The sequence below is a fragment of the Balaenoptera borealis genome (assembly GCF_965194805.1).
Source record: "Balaenoptera borealis genome assembly, chromosome: 4".
Taxonomy (NCBI): domain Eukaryota; kingdom Metazoa; phylum Chordata; class Mammalia; order Artiodactyla; family Balaenopteridae; genus Balaenoptera; species Balaenoptera borealis.
Genome location: NC_138861.1, coordinates 127,655,978 through 127,679,489, shown reverse-complemented (window position 1 = coordinate 127,679,489; position 23,512 = coordinate 127,655,978). Strand labels below are relative to the sequence as shown.

Here is a 23,512-nt window from a genome sequence, read left to right as displayed (position 1 = left end):
CACTTGGATGATTCCTCTATAAAAGTCTAAATAGCAAACTCGCAGAATGTTCTGCTTCACACAAAAATTTTCTGACTTAAGAAAGATTTAAATAACAAAGAGTAAAACATAATAAAGCCTGGTATTTGTAAAAAAAAAAAAAAAGTGACTGTAACTGATCAATTTTTAATCTTATCTGTTTGCTAACTAAAGACTCTGCATACATTTCCATGTAGATGCTTAGCAAAGAGCAATCTGACAAAATGCAGTAAAATGTGGTTCCGACTCACTAGAAGTCTAATCCTGTACGCCTGAGTGAGTTACAGGATAGTAGAGAGATGAATAGGAGCATCATGACAGTAGGAAAAACCAGAAACTTTCAGGTTTCTGAAGACAATTTATAGTTTGTAGCAAAATAACAAATGTGCTTTATAATAGTTTCTGTACTTTGGTGTCATGTGAAATACTTAAAATTCTTGGAGTTGTATGTGAATATTTTATTGAAATACTAACCTCATAGGAACTTTGAAAAAAGTATGTTTAGATTATTTTACTATCTGTCTTTTATTAAAACTCAATCACTTTTGTCATCAACTTAAGCATGTGTCTTGACGTTTAAAATTTTGTGTTGAGTTATGTAGCTGCAGAATAATAGTTGTAGAAGCATAAAGTATAAAGTGTGCGCCATGCAGACTACAAGGACATATAGGACCTTAATTAAATATCTCACTCTGGTTAACCTGAAATATTTAGAGAAAAAAATAATTGCCAATGTATATGAACTTCATTTTAAGTACAGTAGAAATGAAGGTTCTGTGTCTTTTATGCAAAATGAATTTTATGTGCTATTCTATTTATTTTAATCCTGACAATAATCTTGTAGGATATGAAGACAACAAGTCTCAGAAATATTAAAAAAAATTGCCTAGAGCCAAAGAAAGTAGTGATTAACAGCGCTAAGTTTTACATGTGCCTGCTGTTCTCTGTGTGTGTGTGTATCTATATACACAGTTATATATATATTAGTAAGAGTTGAGAGAAGAAAAAAATGTGGGATCTGGTAAGCAGATTAAACTTAATGAAAAAAGTGGGATTTAAGTCTCTCTTTCTAGGACTGGAATAATTTAGACAGGAGGAGGGAAAGAGATTGTGCTCTCCAGAGGTAATGGCACAAGCAACAAGACAGGCATGTAAGAGCTCTCTTCTAAACAATGACTCTTTAGACCCCTCTTACTCTGTTCCTATACTCAGTATCCTATTTCAGAGCCTCATAACTTCATATTTGAATGATTGTTGGAGGCTTCAAACTAAATCAGACTCTCCAGTAGTATCTCTCTTCTTTATCTAATATGGAAATCAGATTAATTTTTATAAAATGTGCATTCATTCATTCACTCACTGTACATTTAATAATGCCTACCTACTATGTGCCAGGAGCTATGCTGGGTGTCGGAGATACTTGCATATATACTATGATAAGTCAAAACATTGTGTCAAGGCTTCTCGAATGTCTTAGTCACCACTGAGGAAATAGTTTGATATATAGTTCTAGAGCTTAGATGAGAGATCTATGTTACCAATACAAATTTAATGGTCATGTTCAAATTGGTGATAATTGAAATTGTAGGTGATTGCTTGGGTGGTAGAAACAGAGAAAAAGTATATGAAACCTGAAGGAAGTCCAACATTTTTTGAGAGTGATGAAGTTGCTCAGGAGAGGGAGAGAGCTGGGGAAGAAAGAGAAAGTTGTATCCAGGAAGTCAAGGAGGACAAGAATAGTCAACAGAGGGAATGCTACTCAGATGCCTGTGGGATTTGTCTTCAGCAACCACACCAGGCAGCACAATGTATTTTATTTTATTTTTTATTTATTTATTTATTTATTTATTTATTTATTTATTTATTTATTTATTTATTTAACATCTTTATTGGAGTATAATTGCTTTACAATTGTCTGTTAGTTCCTGTTTTATAACAAAGTGAATCAGTTATACATATACATATGTCCCCATATCTCTTCCTTCTTTCATCTCCCTCCCTCCCACCCTCCCTATCCCACCCCTCTAGGTGGTCACAAGGCACTGAGCTGATCTCCCTGTGCTACGTGGCTGCTTCCCACTAGCTATCTGTTTGACATTTGGTAGTGTATATATGTCCATGCCACTCTCTCACTTTGTCCCATCTTCCCCTTCCCCCTCCCCGTATCCTCAAGTCCATTCTCTAGTAGGTCTGTGTCTTTATTCCCATCTTGCCCCTAGGTTCTTCATGACCATTTATTTATTTATTTATTTATTTATTTAGATTCCATACATATGTGTTAGCATACGGTATTTGTTTTTCTCTTTCTGACTTACTTCACTCTGTATGACATACTCTAGGTCCATAAAAATAACTCAATTTCATTTCTTTTTATGGCTGAATAATATTCCATTGTATATATATGCCACATCTTCTTTATCCATTCATCTGTTGATGGACACTTAGGTTGCTTACATGTCTTGGCTATTGTACATAGAGCTGCAATGAACATTTTGGTACATGACTCTTTTGAATTATGGTTTTCTCAGGGTATATGCCCAGTAGTGGGATTGCTGGGTCGTATGGTAGTTCTATTTTTAGGTTTTTGAGGAACCTCCATACTGTTCTCCATAGTGGCTGTACCAATTTACATTCCCACCATCAGTGCAAGAGAGTTCCCTTTTCTCCACACCCTCTCCAGCATTAATTGTTTTTAGATTTTTTGATGATGGCCATTCTGACCGGTGTGAGATGATATCTCATTGTAGTTTTGACTTGCATTTCTCTAATGATTAATGATGTTGAGCATTCTTTCATGTGTTTGTTGGCAATCTGTATATCTTCTTTGGAGAAATGTCTATTTATGTCTTCTGCCCATTTTTGGATTGGGCTGTTTGTTTTTTTGGTACTGAGCTGCATGAGCTGCTTGTAAATCTTGGAGATTAATCCTTTGTCAGTTGCTTCATTTGCAAATATTTTCTCCCATTCTGAGGGTTGTCTTTTCATCTTATTTATGGTTTCCTTTGCTGTGCAAAAGCTTTTAAGTTTCATTAGGTCCCATTTGTTTATTTTTGTTTTTATTTCCATTTCTCTAGGAGGTGGGTCAAAAAGGATCTTGCTGTGATTTATGTCATAGAGTGTTCTGCCTCTGTTTCCCGCTAAGGGTTTGATAGTGTCTGGCCTTACATTTAGGTCTTTAATCCATTTTGAGTTTATTTTTGTGTATGGTGTTAGGGAGTGTTCTAATTTCATTCTTTTACATGTAGCTGTCCAGTTTTCCCAGCACCACTTCTTGAAGAGGCTGTCTTTTCTCCACTGTATATTCTTGCCTCCTTTATCAAAGATAAGGTGACCATATGTGCGTGGGTTTATCTTTGGGCTTTCTATCCTGTTCCATGGATCTATATTTCTGTTTTTGTGCCAGTACCATACTGTCTTGATTACTTTAGCTTTGTAGTATAGTCTGAAGTCAGGGAGCCTGATTCCTCCAGCTCCGTTTTTCTTTCTCAAGATTGCTTTGGCTATTCGGGGTCTTTTGTGTTTCCATACAAATTGTGAAATTTTTTGTTCCAGTTCTGTGAAGAATGCCATTGGTAGTTTGATAGGGATTGCATTGAATGTGTAGATTGCTTTGGGTAGTATAGTCATTTTCACAATGTTGATTCTTCCAATCCAAGAACAGGGTATAGCTCTCCATCTGTTTGTAACATCTTTAATTTCTTTCATCAGTGTCTTACAGTTTTCTGCATAGAGGTCTTTTGTCTCCTTAGGTAGGTTTATTCCTAGATATTTTATTCTTTTTGTTGCAATGGTATATAGGAGTGTTTTCTTAATTTCACTTTCAGATTTTCATCATTAGTGTATAAGAATGCAAGAGATTTCTGTGCATTAATTTTGTATCCTGCTACTTTACCAAATTCATTGATTACCTCTAGTAGTTTTCCGGTAGCATCTTTAGGATTCTCTATGTATAGTATCATGGCATCTACAAACAGTGACAACTTTACTTCTTCTTTTCCAATTTGGATTCCTTTTTTTCTTTTTCTTCTTTGATTGCTGTGGCTAACACTTCCAAAACTATGTTGAATAATAGTGGTGAGAGTGGGCAACCTTGTCTTGTTCCTGATCTTAGTGGAAATGGTTTCAGATTTTCACCATTGAGGACGATGTTGGCTGTGGGTTTGTCATATATGGCCTTTATTATGTTGAGGAAAGTTCCCTCTATGCCTACTTTCTGGAGGGTGTTTATCACAAATGGGTGTTGAATTTTGTTGAAAGCTTTCTCTGCATCTACTGAGATGATCATATGTTTTTTCCCCTTCAATTTGTTAATATGGTGTATCACATTGATTGATTTGCGTATATTGAAGAATCCTTGCATTCCTGGGATAAATCCCACTTGATCATGGTGTATGATCCTTTTAATGTGCTGTTGGATTCTGTTTGCTAGTATTTTGTTGAGGATTTTTGCATCCATGTTCATCAGTGATATTGTCCTGAGTTTTCTTTCTTTGTGACATCTTTGTCTGGTTTTGGTATCAGGGTGATGGTGGCCTCGTAGAATGAGTTTGGGAGTGTTCCTCCCTCTGCTATATTTTGGAAGAGCTTGAGAAGGATAGGTGTTAGCTCTTCTCCAAATATTTGATAGAATTCACCTGTGAAGCCATCTGGTCCTGGGCTTTTGTTTGTTGGAAGATTCTTAATCACAGTTTCAATTTCAGTGCTTGTGATTGGTCTGTTTATATTTTCTATTTCTTCCTGGTTCAGTCTTTAAAGGTTGTGCATTTCTAAGAATTTGTCCATTTCTTCCAGGTTGTCCATTTTATTGGCATATTGTTGCTTTTGGTAATCTCTCATGATCCTCTGTGTTTCTGCACTGACCGTTGTTACTTCTCCTTTTTCATTTCTAATTCTATTGATTTGCGTCTTCTCCCTGTTTTTGTTGATGAGTCTGGCTAATGGTTTATCAATTTTGTTTATCTTCTCAGAGAACCAGCTTTTAGTTTTATTGACATTTGCTATCATTTCCTTCATTTCTTTTTCATTTATTTCTTATCTGATCTTTATGATTTCTTTCCTTCTGCTAACTTTGGGGGTTTTTTGTTCTTCTTTCTCTAATTGCTTTAGGTGTGAGATTTGGTTGTTTATTTGAGATGTTTCTTGTTTCTTAAGGTAGGATTGTATTGCTATAAACTTCCCTCTTAGAACTGCTTTTGCTGCATCCCATAGGTTTTGGGTCGTCGTGTTTTCATTGTCATTTGTTTCTAGGTATTTTTTGATTTCCTCTTGGATTTCTTCAGTGATCTCTTGGTTATTAAGTAGTGTATTGTTTAGCCTCCATGTGTTTGTATTTTTTACAGATTTTTTCCTGTAGTTCATATCTAGTCTCATAACGTTGTCGTCGGAAAAGATACTTGATATGGTTTCAATTTTTTAAAATTTACCAAGGATTGATTTGTGACCCAAGATATGATCTAGCCTGGAGAATGTTCCATGAGCAGTTGAGAAGAAAGAGTATTATGTTGTTTTTGGATGGAATGTCCTATAAATATCAATTAAGTCCATCTTGTTTAATGTATCATTTAAAGCTTGTGTTTCCTTTTTTATTTTCATTTTGGATGATCTGTCCATTGGTGAAACTGGGGTGTTAATGTCCCCTACTATGATTGTGTTACTGTTGATTTCCCCTTTTATGGCTGTTAGTATTTGCCTTAAGCATTGAGGTGCTCCTATGTTGGGTGCATAAATATTTATAATTGTCATTTCTTCTTCTTGGATTGATTCCTTGATCATTATTTAGTGTCCTTCTTTGTCTCTTGTAATAGTCTTTGTCTTAAAGTGTATTTTGTCTGATATGAGAATTGCTGCTCCAGCTTTCTTTTGATTTCCATTTGAATGGAATACCTTTTTCTATCCCCTCACTTTCAGTCTGTATGTATCCGTAGGTCTGAAGTGGGTCTCTTGTAGACAGCATATAGATGGGTCTTGTTTTTGTGTCCATTCAGCCAGTCTATGCCTTTTGGTTGCAGCGTTTAATCCCTTACATTTAAGGTAATTATCAATATGTATGTTCCTATTACCATTTTCTTAATTGTTTTGGGTTTGTTATTGTAGGCTTTTTCTGTCTCTTGTTTTTCCTGCCTAGAGAAGTTCCTTTAGCACTTGTTGTAAAGCTGGTTTGGTGGTGCTGAATTCTCTTAGCTTTTGCTTGTCTGTAAAGCTTTTAATTTCTCTGTCAAATCCGATTGAGATCCTTGCTGGGTAGAGTAATCTTGGTTGTAGGTTTTTCTCCTTCATCACTTTAAATATGTCCTGCCACTCCCTTCTGGCTTGCAGAGTTTCTGCTGAAAGATCAGCTGTGAACCTTATGGGGATTCCCTTGTGTGTTATTTGTTTTTTTTTCCTTGCTGTTTTTAATATTTTTTCTTAGTATTTAATTTTTGATAGTTTGATTAATATGTTTCTTGGTGTGTTTTTCTTTGGATTTATCCTGTATGGGACTCTCTGTGCTTCCTGGACTTGATTAACTATTTCCTTTCCCATATTAGGGAAGTTTTCAACTATAATCTCTTCAAATATTTTCTCAGTCCGTTTCTTTTTCTCTTCTTCTGGGACCCCTATAATTCAAATGTTGGTGCATTTAATGTTGTCCCAGAGGTCTCTGAGACTGTCCTCAATTCTTTTCATTTTGTTTTCTTTATTCTGCTCTGCAGTAGTTATTTCCACTATTTTATCTTCCAGGTCACTTATCCGTTCTTCTGCCTCAGTTTTTCTGCTATTGATCCTTTCTCAAGAATTTTTAATTTCATTTATTGTGTTGTTCATCACTGTTTGTTTGCTCTTTAGTTCTTCTAGGTCCTTGTTAAACGTTTCTTTTATTTTCTCCATTCTATTTCCAAGATTTTGGATCATCTTTACTATCATTATTCTGAATTCTTTTTCAGGTAGACTTCCTATTTCTTCTTCATTTGTTAGGTCTGGTGGGTTTTTGCCTTGCTCCTTCATCTGCTGTAAGTTTCTCTGTCCTCTCATTTTGCTTAACTTGCTGTGTTTGGGGTCTCGTTTTCGCAGGCTGCTGGTTCGTAGTTCCCGTTGTTTTTGGTGTCTGCCCCCAGTGGCTAAGGTTGGTTCAGTGGGTTGTGTAGGCTTCCTGGTGGAGGGAACTAGTGCCTGAGCTCTGGTGGATGAGGCTGGATCTTGTCTTTCTGGTGGGCAGGTCCACATCTGGTGGTGTGTTTTGGGGTGTCTGTGGCCTTATTATGATTTTTGGCAGCCTCTGTGCTAATGGATGGGGTTGTGTTCCTGTCTTGCTAGTTGTTTGGCATAGGGTGTCCAGCACTGTAGCTTGCTGGTCATCGAGTGGAGTTGGGTCTTGGCACTGAGATTGAGATCTCTGGGAGATTTTCACCGTTTGATATTACGTGGAACTGGGAGGTCTCTTGTGGACCAGTGTCCTGAACTTGGCTCTCCCACCTCAGTGGCACAGGCCTGACACTTGGCTGGAGCACCAAGAGCCTGTCCTCCATATGGCTCAGAACAAAAGGGAGAAAAAGAAAGAAAGAAAGAAAGAAGTAGATAAAGTAAAATAAAATAATCAAAATAAAAAATAAAAAGTTTATTAAAAAATTTTTTTAAAGTAATAATAAACCCCCCCCAAAACAAATCCACCAATGATAACGAGTGCTAAAAACTATACTGAAAAAAAACAACAACAACAAAAACAAAAATACCAGACAGACAGAACCCTAAGACAAATGGTAAAAGCAAAGCTATACAGACAAAATCTCACACAGAAGCATACACAGACACAGTCACAAAAAGAGAAAAAGGGAAAAAAAAATATATATCATCGCACCCAAAGTCCACCTCCTCAATTTGGGATGATTCATTTTCTATTCAGGTATTCCACAGATGCAGGATACATCAAGTTGACTGTGGAGCTTTAATCCGCTGCCTCTGAGGCTGCTGGGAGAGATTTCCCTTTCTCTTCTTTGTTCCCACAGCTCCGGGGCTCAGCTTTGGATTTGTCCCCGCCTCTGCGTGTAGGTCTCCTGAGGGCGTCTGTTCTTCGCTCAGACAGGACGGGGTTAAAGGAGCAGCTGATTCGGGGGCTCTGTCTCACTCAGGCCGGGGGGGAGGGAGGGGTATGGATGCGGGGCAAGCCTGCGGCGTCAGAGGCCGGCGTGACGTTGCACCAGCCTGAGGCGCGCCGTGCGTTCTCCCAGCGAAGTTGTCCCTGGATCACGGGACCCTGGCAGTGGCGGGCTGCACAGGCTCCCGGGAGGGGCGGTGTGGAGAGTGACCTGTGCTTGCACACAGGATTCTTGGTGGCGGCAGCAGCAGCCTTAGCGTCTCATGCCCGTCTCTGGGGTCCGCGCTGATAGCCATGGCTCGCACCCATCTCTGGAGCTCCTTTAAGCGGCGCTTTTAATCCCCTCTCCTCGCACACCAGGAAACAAAGAGGCAAGAAAAAGTCTGTTGCCTATTTGGCAGCTCCCGACCTTTTCCCGGACTCCCTCCCGGCTAGCTGTGGTGCACTAACCCCTTCAGGCTGTGTTCACGCCGCCAACCCCAGTCCTCTCCCTGGGATCGACCGAAGCCCGAGCCTGAGCTCCCAGCCCCTGCCCGCCCCGGCGGCTGAGCAGACAAGCCTCTCAGGCTGGTGAGTGCTGCTCGGCGCCGAGCCTCTGTGCGTGAATCTCTCCGCTTTGCCCTCTGCACCCCTGTGGCTGCGCTCTCCTCCGTGGCTCCGAAGCTTCCCCCCTCTGCCACCCGCAGTCTCTGCCCACGAAGGGGCTTCCTAGTGTGTGGAAACCTTTCCTCCTTCACGCTCCCTCCCTCTGGTGCAGGTCCTGTCCCTATTCTTTGTCTCTGTTTTTTCTTTTTTCTTTTGCCCTACCCAGGTACGTGGGGAGTTTCTTGCCTTTTGGGAGGTCTGAGGTCTTCTGCCAGCGTTCAGTGGGTGTTCTGTAGGAGTTTTTCCACGTGTAGCTGTATTTCTGATGTATTTGTGGGGAGAAAGGTGATCTCCATGTTTTTACTGTTCTGCCATCTTGAAGCTCAGAGTGCTAGGCATTTTTCTTAAACTCTGAAGACCCACAGTGCATTTAAATTGTGCTGGATGAGAGATCGGAGAGCTCAGGTTCAGGTTCTGGGTCTGCACCTTTCTAGCTGTGTAAATTACATCCAGGGTAGGCAGGGCAGGTCCTTGAGACCTTAGTTAAATGTGCATATCAGTTTCCCAGACTAGGAAACCCAGGCTGTGAATCAGATGTGATTAATGTTTCATGTATGATGCAAAACAATATTCTGTAGAAAAAACAGTACAATGATGTTGACTTTTCCTAGGCTTTGTCTCTTGTGCCTTTAAGGGTGGTTATGGAAGGATAAAATAATAGTTAGTTGGGGACTATCCATACAACCACAGTAGGCTGGAGTTAGCTAATAACCTAGAGCCCTGACACCTACAAGCTGTACTTTTAGAGAATTTAAATTTGAGGAGAAAAATAATTTTTTTAACCTTTTTAGAGGCATGGTTTCAAAAGAGTTGTCTTGGAGTATTTCTAGGTGAATTTTAAACTCCTTGTTCTCGTTAATTTTCAGAAACAAATTAGTTGGACATTCTAAACTCCCTTGGAAGCTTTAATACAGATATATTTGCTTTACATTTAGTCATATTTCTATATGTAGTAAAATGGCATTTATAAGAAAAAAACTATGGAAATTTAAGATGTTTATTTCCTAACAAACTTGTTTTCCAAACAAAACTATCATGAAGTTTTTCACTATAGAAATTTTAATTTGCAGTGCACTGGCACGACCTGGCTTAATAGGACAAAAAATCTTAAGAAAAATTTTTCTATATTATTCTTTTTTAAGTTTTTAACATTTTAAAATACACTTTATTTTTTAGAGCAGTTTTACGCTCACAGCAAAATTGAGTAGAAGGTACAGATATCCCATTAAACCCCTTGCCCCCAAACATGCATAGCTTCTCCCATTATGGACATCCTCAACTACAGCTGTATATTTGCTAGAATTGATGAACCTCCATTGATTGACATATCGTTATCATCCAGAGTCCATAGTTTACAATAAGGTTCACTCTTGGTGTTATAAATTCTATGGCTTTGGACAAATGTATGATGGCATGTATTCACCATTATGGTATCATACAGAGTAGTTTCACTGCCCTAAAAATCTTCTGTGCTCTGCCTTTTCATCTATACTTTCCCTCTAACTCCTGGCAACCACTGATCTTTTTACTGTCTCCATAGTTTTGCCTTATCTAGAATGTTATATAATTGGATTTATACAGTATGTAGTCTTTTCAGATTGGCTTCTTTCACTTAGTAATATGCATTTAAGTTTCCCACATGTATTTTCCTTGCTTGAAAGCTCATTTCTTTTTAGTGCTGAATAATATCCCATTGTCTGTAGGTACCACTGTTTATTTTTCTATTCACCTACTGAAGGACATCTTGATTGCTTCCAAGTTTTGGCAATTATGAATTTAGCTGCTATAAACATCCATGTGCAGGTTTTTGTGTGGACGTAAGATTTCAGTCCCTTTGAGTAAATACTAAAGAGTGTGATTGCTGGATCTTATGGTAAGAGTATGTTCGGTTTTGTAAGAAAGCTCTAAATTGCCTTCCAAAGAGTCTGTATGATTTTGTATTCCCACCAGCAATGAGTGAAGGGTCCTGTTGTTACATTTAGTGTTGTCAGTGTCCTGGATTTGGCTGTTCTAATATAGGCATTCCTTAGAGATATTACAGGTTTGGTTCCAGACCACTGCAGTAAAGCTAATATTGCAATAAAACGAGTCACAATCATTTTTTAAATTTCCAAATGTTTATGAAAGGTACGTTATATTATTCTGTAGTCTATTAACTGTACAATAGAATTATGTCTAAAAAACAACGTATGTACCATAATTTTTAAATCCTTATTGCTTAAAAAATGCTAAACCATCATCTGAGCCTTCAGTGAGTTGTACTTTTTTGCAATAGTAACATCAAAGATCACTGATCACAGATCACCATAACAAATATAATAATGAAAAATGTTGAAAAATTGTGAGAATCACCAAAATGTGACATAGAGAGATGAAGTGATCAAATATTGTTAGAAAAGTGGCACCAAGGGACTTGCTCAATGCAGGGTTGTCACAAACATTCAATTTGTAAAAAATGCATTATCTGCACAATAAAGCAAAGCACAATAAGATGAGGTAGCCTGTGGTTGTGTAATGGTATCTCATTATTATTTTAATTAGCAGTTCCCTGATGACATACAATGTGGAGCATCTTTTCATATGCTGATTTGTCAAGTGTATATTTTCCTTGGTGTCTTTAAAGGCCTTTGGCCCATTTTTTAATTAGGCTTTTAGTTTCCTTATCTTCGAGTTTTAAGAGATTTTGTATATTTTGGATAACAGTTCTTTATCAGATATGTCTTTTGCAAATATTTTCTCCCAATCTAGGACTTGTCTTCTCATGCTCTTGACAGTGATTTTTGCAGAGCAGAAATGTTTAATTTTAATGAAGTCCCACTTATCAATTCTTTCTTTCATGGATGGTACCCTTGGTGTTTTATGTCATCACCAAACACAAAGTCATCTAGATTTTCTCCTATGTTATCTTCTAGGAGTTTTATAGTTTAGTGTTTTACATTTAGGTCTGTAATCAATTTTGAGTTAATTTTTGTGAAAGGTATGAATTGTCTGTATCTAGATTCATTTTTTTGCATGTGGATGTCTGGCATAAGGAAATGGTTCCAGCACCATTTGTTGAAAAGACTGTTTGCTCCATTGTATTGCCTTTTCTCCTTTATCAAAGATGAGTTGATTGTATTTATATGGATCTATTTCTAGGCTGTCTATTCTGATCCATTGATCTATTTGACTGTTGTTTCACCAGTACCGCACTGTCTTGATTACTGTAACTTTAGATTAAGTCTTGAAGTCAAGTAACATCAGTCCTCCAACTTTGTTCTTCTCTTTCAGTATTGTATTGGCTATTCTGGGTTTTTGCCTCTCTGTATCAACTTTAGAATCAGTTTCTCCATATCCATAAAATAACTTGCTGGGATTTTGATTGGGATTATATTGAATATATAGGTCAAATTGGGAAAAACTGATATCTTGACAATATTGATTCTTCCTATCCATGGACATAGAATAGCTCTCCATTTATTTAGTTCTTCTTTAATTTCATTCATCACATTTTATAGTGTTCCTCATAAATATTTTGCATATATTTTGTTAGTTTACCTAAATATTTCACTTTTGGGTGCTAATTTAAATGATATTGTGTTTTTAAATTTCAAATTCCATTTGTTTATTGCTGGTATATGGGAAAGTTATTATATATTTAACCTTTGATCTTGCAAACTTTCTATAATTGCTTTTTAGTTCCAGGACATTTTGTCAATTATTTAGGATTTTCTACATAGAAGATCATGTCACCTGTGAGCAAAGACAGTTTTATATCTCTGTATATTTCTCATTTCCTTTTCTTATCTTGTTGTATTAGCTAGGGCTTCCAGTACAATGTTGAAAAGGAGTGGCAAGAGGGTATATCCCTGCCTTATTTCTGATCTTAGTAGGAAAGCTTCTAGTTTCTCACTATTAAGTATGATGTTAGCTGTAAGATTTTTGCAGATTTTTTTTTACCAAGTTGAGGAAGTCTCCTATTCCCAGTTTACCAAGAGTTTTTATTATGAATAAGTGTTGTATTTTGTCTAATGCTTTTTTTCTGCATCTACTGATATGATTGGGTATTTTTTCTTTGTTAGTGTATTTATGGGATAGATTATATTAATTGAATTTTGAATGTCGAACCAGTCTTGCATACCTAGGATAAGTCCCAATTTGTTGTTGTGTGTAAGTCTTTTTATAGCCATGTTATTCTTGATTTATTTAAAATGAAATAAGAAAACCGTCTCAAGTGACAAAAGTTTTCAAGATAATGTTGGACAAATTAAGCCACAAATTTAAGGTTACAATGCAGAGGTATATATAAATCTATGAAGATCTAAAATTGAATAAATAAATAGAGAAGAGTGATATCTTATGTGAACTATATATATTTTAAAGTTGATGTTGGAATGGAAGAGTCTCAAAGGGAAAGAAAAGAGTTTTTATACAGCAAAATAGAAGTAACTAGAGTACTACATTACTACTATATCCATTCTTTGCATTTACACCTGAGGAGCTAAAAAAGATCCATGTACTATAGTATTTTCTTTAATTTCACAGATGCTTATTATAAAATATTGTTTTGGAAAAACATATTTAAATCTTTTTAATGCGAAAAAATTTGTTTTATTTTTAACTTTCTCGAATTCTATGACAGTGCTATGATATTTATGCTTTTTATTATGTATTAATTTTTTCTTAATAATTATATTAAAAATAAAATATATTCTTAGTTCTTTGATACCAATTGTTTTCATCATTTGGTCTTGGCAAGAATTTTGATTTTACTTTCCTGATTTGTCATAATACAGATAAATGTGACCCACTGTAATGCTTAAGAATAGGCTTAACTTATACAAAAAGAGAATAAGAGAAATAAAATAAGATAGTAAATACTTACTTACATTTAAAAAAATTGATAGTATACTAAATACTTAAGATAGACTTTGTAGCAATTGTGTATCCATTTTTATATAAAGGAAGAAGAAATAATGAAGTACTAGTCAGAATCCTTTTGATCATGTATCTATTTTTGTATAAAGGAAGGATAGAAGTAATAGAGTAATAGTCAGAATTCTTTTGGTTGTGTATATATTATTTTATAAAGAAAGGATTGCAGAAATAGTAGTGTAATGGTAAGAATTATTTTGTTTGCAGATAATTTAAAAAATGAGCAATTCAAACCAGCTAATTAAAAGCCCAAGGTTTTGGCAGGCAGCTGGGGAATAAAGATGCTGATCTGATAAAAGGGATCTGGATGAACACCAACAGTATTTGTTACATGCGAATATATAAAACATTATAAGAGCACTACATTCTGCTTTGTGCAGTAGTCTGTATCACGCTGGACCTCAATTCATGCCTCCTCCCTGTACCCACATCCTTTGGTAGTCCCCTCCCACACTGACAGCTCGTGGCCATGTGACTTGCTAAATGGCACAATAGCATAGGTGACATAAACAGTAGTTTGAAAACTTCTTAACACTTTGGGAATTGTCCACTCTTGTTCCTGGAAATACTTCTGTCATCATGTAAAGTGGCCTCAGCTAGTCTACTGGAGGATGACAGGCCAGGTAGAGAGAGTCACCAGCCATTCCAGTTGAGGCCCCAGACATGTGAGTGATGTGATCCTAGATGTCCAGGCTCAGCTTAGCTGGTTCTGACCGAAAGAATTACTCAACCAACCATAAGCACTATGAGAAATAATAAGTGTTGTATTTGTGTAATATACAATATGTTTTGGGGTGGGTGGTTATCAGTTAGCAAACACTAACTGATGCACCATGTCACACTATACTTATTTCTTTCCTTGAGGAAATTGAAAGAGTATTATACTGATGTTAGCTTACAGCTTTAAAGACCAAAAAATGGAAAAGCTTGAATCTAACGTTGACATTTAATTCTTGCATCCTAAATAGTTTAATCAGAATAATCAGTGACTCATAATTATAATTGATGTATAAGTCAGCACACTTTGATATTCAAGAAATGAGGTAATATACATATTATTAAATATGATAATGCTAGTAATTTTCCCAATTTATGTTTAAGGATATGTCACCAGCAATGGTAGTCAACTTCATTTGAAATTCAAAACATTGAAGTCAATTTTTAAACATTTTAATTGTGTTGAAGCTAGAGAGTTGAAGAACAGTTAATTAAGGTTTGACTGTATACACACGTAATGGATATATTTTGTAATAATGCAGTTTTAGTGCTTAGCTTACTATTAACCTAGTGAGACTGAAATTTTAAGTGTTGGTTTAGTTATTTCGAACCTACAGCTTTGAAAACACATGAAGATCATTTTAACATAAAATATATAATTTAAAAATTAGACAAATCTCCCCCATACTGCACTTTTTTCTCTCACCTCTTTCCTCATTATTGTTATTTGTATAATTGTCAAACCTTTGGCAAATTGAGTAGCTCATATATGTGAGTCAGCATATGTGTGTGTTTATACATGTACAATAATAACGGACATTTAATTTTCTAAAACATTCTCAGCAAAAACATTGTCAGATGTATTGCCATAATGAGATTCAAATTTCCCTATCTTTATTTTATTTCTATTTTATTTTTATCTTACAGATGTAGAAATGGAGGCCCAAAGGTATTAACTAACTTGCTGGGTCATATAATTATTTAGTGGGAACCTAGATCTCTACTCCAGGTCTTCTGGCTGTTAAAGTCACTCTATTCCCAGGTAAGTTATGCTCACATGTTTATTTTCTCTCCCTTGTTCTCTCATATATCATAGAATATGGGTATTGATTTATCTTTTACATTTTTATAAATATTAATATATACATCTTAATATCAAACACATAAAAGTACCCATTTAGAACCAGACAATTTATATGCCATTTAAAAACGAAATATGTTTGTTCCCAGGTGTAAGGTACTCTAGTTAAACTATTAAGATTCTGTAAGAATACAGCCACATGAAATATTTGCATATCTACCTGTATGTAGTAACATAATATATTTTAACACTCAACTCACATAATTTTCTAGGGAATTTCTATTCCCTAGGGAGATTATAAGGTGTAGAGAATGACCAAAAATGTCATATCTAGGCATCATTTTCAGTACATTTTTAAGGATAGGAAGAGTAAATTAAAAGTAGAAGTGTAAAAAGTAGAGTATGTTGGGGGCCTTAGGAAAGAAGTGATTGCAATTGTAAACAAAAATGAAACTCCTATCTGGGAGAAAAGTAATTTAGCTTCATGAACGGCTATACCTCAGAGGGTTAGGCATATGAGCAATTAAAATTAAACAAGTTGATTTTAATATGCCTTCGTAACTATGATTGATCTTACAGAGCTGTTGTTGACTATACATCAAGAAACAATTTAGGATCCAGTTTAAAACAAAGTTTATAATCCTTGTTTAATGGATTTTGGTACCTCAGGCATTGCAGTGCTGTAAAAATGATTAAAATGTGCCCTGTCTCTGTGTAATCAATAAAACCTCTCTCTGAAATTAGTTAGGTTCCAAAGACTCCTCAGCAGGCTTGGCAGTGCCACGTCTGTAGAATTCCAAATAAGCCATCTATCATTATTTCCATACACAAGGTTCATTAGACACCTCCTTCTTTATCTTATTAGCACCAAAGTCAGCTAAACAATCAGACCAAAAGGTCACCTTTAACAATATCTAGTTAAACCAAAACATACCTCAAGACGTTATTAATACAATACATCAAAATGCAGAGATAACACTGTCTAGATGGCCAATGAAAGGTTATCATTAAAAAATGAAAATATCCATATTTGTAAATTTAAGAAAAAAAATTTAAGTGGCATCTTAAACAGATGGATTTATTCTGTTATTGAGATTGGCAGACACAAAAAGTTCTTGTTAGCTGCATTATTTTAAAACAATATTCCTTTGTATATTATGAAATTGAAGTTTTAGTTTTTATGAAATGATGGACAAAATCAATACCTTTGGAGTTATTTTAAATTCTTCTTAAGATTATGAATCACACAGAGGTACATGTTTTCTGAATTTTTTTTTTTTAAATCACATTTTTGTCACTAACATTTTATGAGAGAGCTCTTTATTTTAAAGGAGTTGATGCATTCAAGGGCATTTTATGATTCTATAGCTAAAGAAATTTAAAGTTTAACTTTAATGTGTATTAAAGTTCTATTCACCTGGTAGTGTATTTTCTTCCTGTAAGTGAAACTAATGAGAAATGTATACAAGCTCTGAACGTGTGCTAAACTTATCATCCAGCTTATTACATGAATAAAGTGATAAATTAACTTAATACCTCTGTATATGGTCATTATTTATAATTTACTCAACCCTCTTTTATTTTACTCTAATTTTATATACTCAGATAAACATAGTGGTCAATAGTAGTTAATTCCTACATCCATAATTAGAATGTATGTGGGTATGTTGCATGCTTACCTCAATCTGATGTCCTTTAATTCTCTTTTCTGATTGCAAAATAAATTAATAAATATTTATATTTCTCTTGGATCAATTTGGGGCCTATAATAAAATATTTTGATAATTATTAGAATGAAAAAAATATCTCTTGTTGAATATTTGTAATAACTCCTCTGAATGCTTTGTCATAGCTATGTATATGATGAATTTGAAATATTTATTGGTGGCATCATGTGCCAGACACTGTTCTGTGAACTTTATGGCTCTTCTAATCCCTCCCAAGTCAGCAATGTAGTTTTACTGCCATCTTTATGTTTATTTCCACTTGGTACTTTCCGATCAAAATGTTTCCTCCTGCCCTTCCCAAATGCCCCATTCCCACTGCCACTGGGATATATCACTTAATTAAGAAATGTAAATTATGATAATATTAAAAAAGGATTTGTTTTTCATTCACACTTAGGGCAATATATTGGAAGATATAGGAAGAGAAATGTGACTTTCTATGCTTTTTTTTTTTTTTAATTTATTTATTCTTGGCTGCATTGGGTCTTCGCTGCTGCACGCGGGCTTTCTCTAGCCGCGGCGAGCAGGGGCCACTCCTCGCTGCAATGCGTGGGCTTCTCATTGTGGTGTCCTCTCCCGCTGCAGAGCACAGGCTCCAGGTGCACGGGCTTCACTAGTTGTGGCTCACGGGCTCTAGAGCGCAGGCTCAGTAGCTGTGGCACACGGGCCCAGCTGCTTCCCGGCATGTGGGACCCTCCCAGACCAGGGATCGAATCCGCGTCCCCTGCATTGGCAGGCGGACTCTCAACCATCACGCCACTAGGGAAGTCCCTTCTGTGCTATTTTAAAGGAGGTTTTAAAAGAACAGATATTGATTCACAAAATAATGAAAAGATTAGGAGGAGAAGAGGCTTAGCTTTCTTAAAATTGATCTAGAATATTTTGGAGAATCATAGCAGAAAAAGCATGATAGACATCAATAAGCCTGATATTCGTATTAATCTAAATCAGTTGAAAATATAAATAGACAGATGACATAGGTCTTTCAGTTTTTGTTGTTGTTTTTTCTTTTTAGGACTTATGACTTGCTTTAAAGAACAGACCATTATATGTTGAGATTATAATATTATGGCAGTGGGTGTAATAAATCAAATTACTGGAAAATACTGAAACGTTTCTAGGTAAGTACCTTAGGTGTTCAAGTATGTAAAATTAAAGATGTGAAAGAATATTTGGATTCAATGTTAACTTCAATAATCAATAAAATAATTATGACTGATAACAAAGGGTATTATTCTACAGAAATAAATGGCTGGAATTATTGGTAATAAATCTAGGAAGTAACTGCGTACCACAGAGAACAGCACCAGACTTCTTTCAGCTGCTTGCATGGGTTGTGTTTTTTAAGGGACGCGATCTTTATGATTTCTTTCCTTCTACTAATTTTGGGTTTTGTTTGTTCTTCTTTCTCTGGTTGCTTTAGGTACTGCATCAATATACTGGGCTCCAGTATACTGGAGTCCCAGACTCCTTAGAACAGCTCCAGTGGTGTAGCAATATTTAACCCCAAATCCATGTCCTTCGCTCTTTTTTTCCCCCATGAGTGTCTTAGGATCAAAATGATGCCTCAGCTATACTGTATTTGGGCAAACCAGTGCCTCTTTTCCATGACTACTTTATGGGCTTCCAGCTGCCTGTGTTTAAGTGAGTGTACTGTGATGTGATAAACCTATTTCGAATGCTAGCTATGTGATTGCTTCCGCATCTGTAAAAGGTAATAATACTTATCTCAAAAAATTGCTTAGAGGAGTAAATGTAGACTGCCTAACCAAATATCTGGCGCATATTAAGTACTCAATAAATGTTAATTATTACTATTATAGTTAGCTCCCAAATTGCTTTTTTAAGGAGTTTATAGCTATTCGGGATGCTTGTTACTGTGTGAATACTGCCTCAAATTTTGTTTGCTTCACAAACAGTTTTACTGACAGGTAGTACTATTCAACTCCATTTCACAGTAAAAAAAATTCCTTTTTGTGTTAAGTGGAAAAGAATAGGAGATAAGGAATCCAACAGAAGGAAACTGCCAATGACACAGCCACTGGCTGCCCTGGGAGCAGAGCTAAAGGGGAGGTTTTAGGAGCAAATGTGTCCCCCTTTTGTTTCCACCTTTTTCCATGAATCCTGCTAACTCAGGCTTGCCCTGAATGGCAAAAGGGGAGAAGGGCAGGGGTTAGTGGTGGCTCCTGGCCATGGTGTGCTCTGCGGCTCTCCGAGGGCAGGAGCAGTTGCCAAGAGAAACACCAAGCCCTGTAGATGTAGGAGGAATGTTTCTATCAGCCACTTATTTAAGGTTCCAGTCATTCATTTACTTATGTATTGATATTTAAAATATTTGTTAAGTACCTTGTGGCTGGTATAGGTCATGAAAAAATAAGACAGATTACCCATCCTTAAGAGGTTCATAATCTAATGCTATAGACAGCCAACGAAATAGAAGTCCAGGGTGTGATGAGAGGGCATAGTGAGGCCATGAGGAAGGCATGGGGCGGGGGGGGGGGGGGGGGGGGCGGTGGGGGGCAGGATAGGCTCGTGTCCGAAGGACTTAGGTTTGTGATACTCTCCACTTAGAAATGCCAGCAAGGTCATAAGATCTATGATGGTTGTTTCTGATAAACTAAAAAGGACTTGTGGACTACTTCCCTCCAGAGTTCCTCCAATCCAATAGAATCACAGCTTTTGTAGGATGAAGCAAGACAAGTCAAAGTTTAAATGTTAAAAGAGCATATTTAACGCCTGAGGGAAAATGTAGGAAATCTGTCAGGAACTGGTTGAGAGGAGCCATGAAGCACGATTTCAGTGCAAGGGAAACATTTGAAATTACCCTCTTGGGTGATGGAACTAAAAGAAAAATAAACTCTAGTTTTCAAAAATTCAGAGGACTTTTCCTTTTTAGCTTTTAATTTTTAAAAAAGTTTTTGGACTTTTCCTTTTTAAATAGTAAGTTTCAAGATATTTTATCCATTTTTCTCAATGCCTAAGTTCTAAGTAGTACACTCTATGTTTTTAAAAACACACCAAAGTGATAGGTTTTACTTAACTTGGGGATGGAGGTCTTTTTTTTTTTCTTTTTCTTTCCTTGACAGACAGATCTTTTCCCCAATGTTTGGTGTTGAGCATTTATTTACATTTTCTTTTCCATGAGGAGAATTAAATTTGGTAATAAGTCCCATTATCTAGCCATGCTTTTTTTTTTTTTTTAGCCATGCTTTTAAAATGAGATGCCTTTTGCCAAAGTGAAGTCACTGAATTTTTTCCTAAAGAGAACTGCAGAGCAAATGTTGCCATTCCTTAGGGTGGCCGCTGTCAGTCCTATACTCTTGCTAGAGAAATACCTAGTGGTCTCTAGACATTCTCATGGGTGAAACCTGCTTTTTCAATTGAATAATTCTCTGCCAACCTAGATTGAAAACAATTAAATCCTGCTTAGATATCAAATTATACATCTTTCAAGTGTTTCTTTTCCATTTGAAACCTTAGGGAAGGAAAAGTGGGTAGCTAAAGACATGATTTCTTTGCTTGAAATTGTAGATCGAATCATATGTAAATAGAAGGAAACTTTCAGAGTGAATAAAACTATTGTATATGATTTTTAAATTCCTAGGTTTTAATTTTTTTAGCATGAGAAATGTCAAAAATACTTAATGAAGCAAGAATAGGATGGAAATAGAAATGCTAAAATAATGAAGATTTTACCACTTTTGCTCTATTCAGTTGTTTGCTTATTTCTTTGTTAAAATATTTTAAAGATCATTGCTTTTGTTCACTTAACAACCTATCTGGGTAACCACTACATATCAGTTTATATAGATGTTATTCATCCTTTTTCTGGCTGCATAGTACTCTTTCATAGAGATGTACCATAATTTATTGTCTTCTATGGTTGGGCATTTTGCTTGTTTCTAATGTTTTGCTATCGGTGATGAAATTCATGCACTTGGAGTACTGTATTTTAAGAGATGCATATGTCTTCTAGATAAATTCCTAGAAGGATTCCTAGAAAGATTCTATAAGTTATATTGCTTGTTCAAATGCAAATGTCATTTTGGGTATTGCCAAATTCCCCTCCAATGTATTTTCTGTTTGCCTTGCCAACATAGCGAGTTGTCAATTATTTAAGTTTCTACCACTCTTAGGCAAGGAATGACATCACAATATCATTTTCATTCACATTTCTTTTATAAATAAAGCATTGGATATTCCATATGTTTAAGGAGACATTATCTCCTAGATTGTCATTTGTATTTTATTTCATTTATTATTTTTTCTTTCTTTTCTTTTTTTTTAACTTGTTTTATATTGGAGCACAGTTGATTAACAATGTTGTGTTAGTTTCAAGTGTACAGCAAAGTGATTCAGTTATACATATACATGTATCTATTCCTTTTCAAATTCTTTCATTTGTATTTTAAATTACTTATGATGTTTCTTGCAAAGACTTACAAAAAGTCATAATATTTATTACTCTCATGTCAGTGTTTCTGGATTTGGCATCATAATGTATTTACCTTTGTTTTGTTCTAATACTTGTACATATATTTCTTTTTCATTTAATCTTTGAGTCATTTGGTTATTTATTTTGGTTGTCATATGAGTTATGAATCCATTTTTTTGGCAAATGTTACATGTAGTTTTTGGAAGACGCCTTTTGTATCAGGTTTAGAAATTTCCCTTTTATTTATAGTTCACTGAGAGTTATCATGAATGGGTGTGGATTTTGTAAACTACTTTTTCTGCATCATTTGGTTTGATCATGTGGTTTACCTTTATATGTTGTTAATATAGTGGATTATATAACTTAATTTTTGGATATATCACTACCCTTGCATTCCCAGTCAAAAACCCACTTTACTGCTAGATTTTATTTGATTTGATAATATTTTTAAGGAGTTTTATATCTATTCTATAGTTTTGGTTTTTTCCTTCTTTTTGTACTGTCTTTTAACTTTTTCTTTTTTTTTAGTACCAAGGAAATACTCATTTCATAAAATGAGTTGAAAAGTGTTCCCTTTTATTTTCAGGAAGAAATGGTTTAGAATTGGCCAAGGTTATTCTTTATTGTTTGATGAAATTCTCCATTGAAACTCTCATAGCCTGGAGGTTTGTTTTTTGAGAAGGTTTTTAATTATGAGTTTAATTTCTTTAACAATTATAATTCTGTTCAGGTTATGTATTTCATCTTGGTGAGATTTGGCAGTTTATGATTTTTAAGGAATTGGTGCAATCCATTTAAGTTGTCAGATTTATGTGTGTAGAAATTCTTCAACCTGACATTTAAAAAAAAAAACCACAGGAAACATTATATTTAGTAGTTTCCTAACTTTGTTAATTAGTCAATGATAACTGCCCTCACAGTTTTATTTGTACTAATGAGTCTAGGTATTGTAACAAGACAAGAAAAAAAATATACTTGAAACGATAAGGGAGTTAAGCACATCTCAGGGTATAACATTAGTATATAAAAATAATCTGTTTTTAAATACTAAAATAAGTGGAAATTGAAAAAAAAATTTACAGTCACATCAAAACATGAACTGCTTTAACAACAGATATACCAGACTTGTATATCCAAAACTATAAAACATTTCTAAGATAAACTTAAAAAGAACTAAATAGATGAAGAGATATGCCATGTTTATAGATCAGAAGAAGCAATATTATTAAGATTTTTTGTTGCAAATTTATCTGTTGAGTTACAGCAATTCCAATCAAAATCCAAGCAGACTTTTTTGTTGGTATTATCAATCTGATTTTAGAATTTATTTGGAAATCATCATGGACCAAAATGTAAAACCTATAATTCTAAAATTTCTTGAAGAAAACAGAAGAAATTCCTTGGCTTAGACAAGGTTTTCTTAGGACGCAAAAAGAATGAATCATAAAAGAAAAAAATTATACATTTTGCTGCATCAAAATTAAAAACTGCTTTCCAAAAACATTTAACAAAATGAAAAGATTTTTGTGTATGGTGTTAGGAGTGTTCTAATTTCATTATTTATGGATTAAAGACCTAAATGTAAGGCCGGACACTATAAAACTCTTAGAGGAAAACATAGGCAGAACACATTTTGACATAAATCACAGCAAGATCTTTTCTGACCCACCTCCTAGAGTAATGAAAATAAAAACAAAAATAAACAAATGGAACCTAATGAAACTTAAAAGCTTTTGCATAGCAAAGGAAACCATAAACAAGATGAAAAGACAACCCTCAGAATGGGAGAAAATATTTGCAAACAAAGCAACTGACAAGGGATTAATCTCCAAAATATACAACAGCTCATGCAGCTCAACAAAAAATAAACAACCCAATCAAAAAATGGGTGGAAGACCTAAATA

At 35.3% G+C, this 23,512-nt stretch overlaps 1 protein-coding gene across 6 annotated transcripts in view; it reads left to right on the top strand.

The window, feature by feature from the left end:
- The window catches only part of LOC309627590 (uncharacterized protein), a 564,483-nt gene that overhangs the window by 450,376 nt on the left and 90,595 nt on the right, over window positions 1-23,512 (top strand). For 5 of the 6 annotated variants that reach the window (XR_014243828.1, XR_014243829.1, XR_014243830.1 and 2 more), the window contains one exon: window positions 15,293-18,294. The gene's annotated coding sequence lies outside the window, so the exon portion shown is untranslated. The remainder of the gene's footprint in view (window positions 1-15,292; window positions 18,295-23,512) is intronic. The other variant, XR_014243827.1, reaches the window with a different exon arrangement.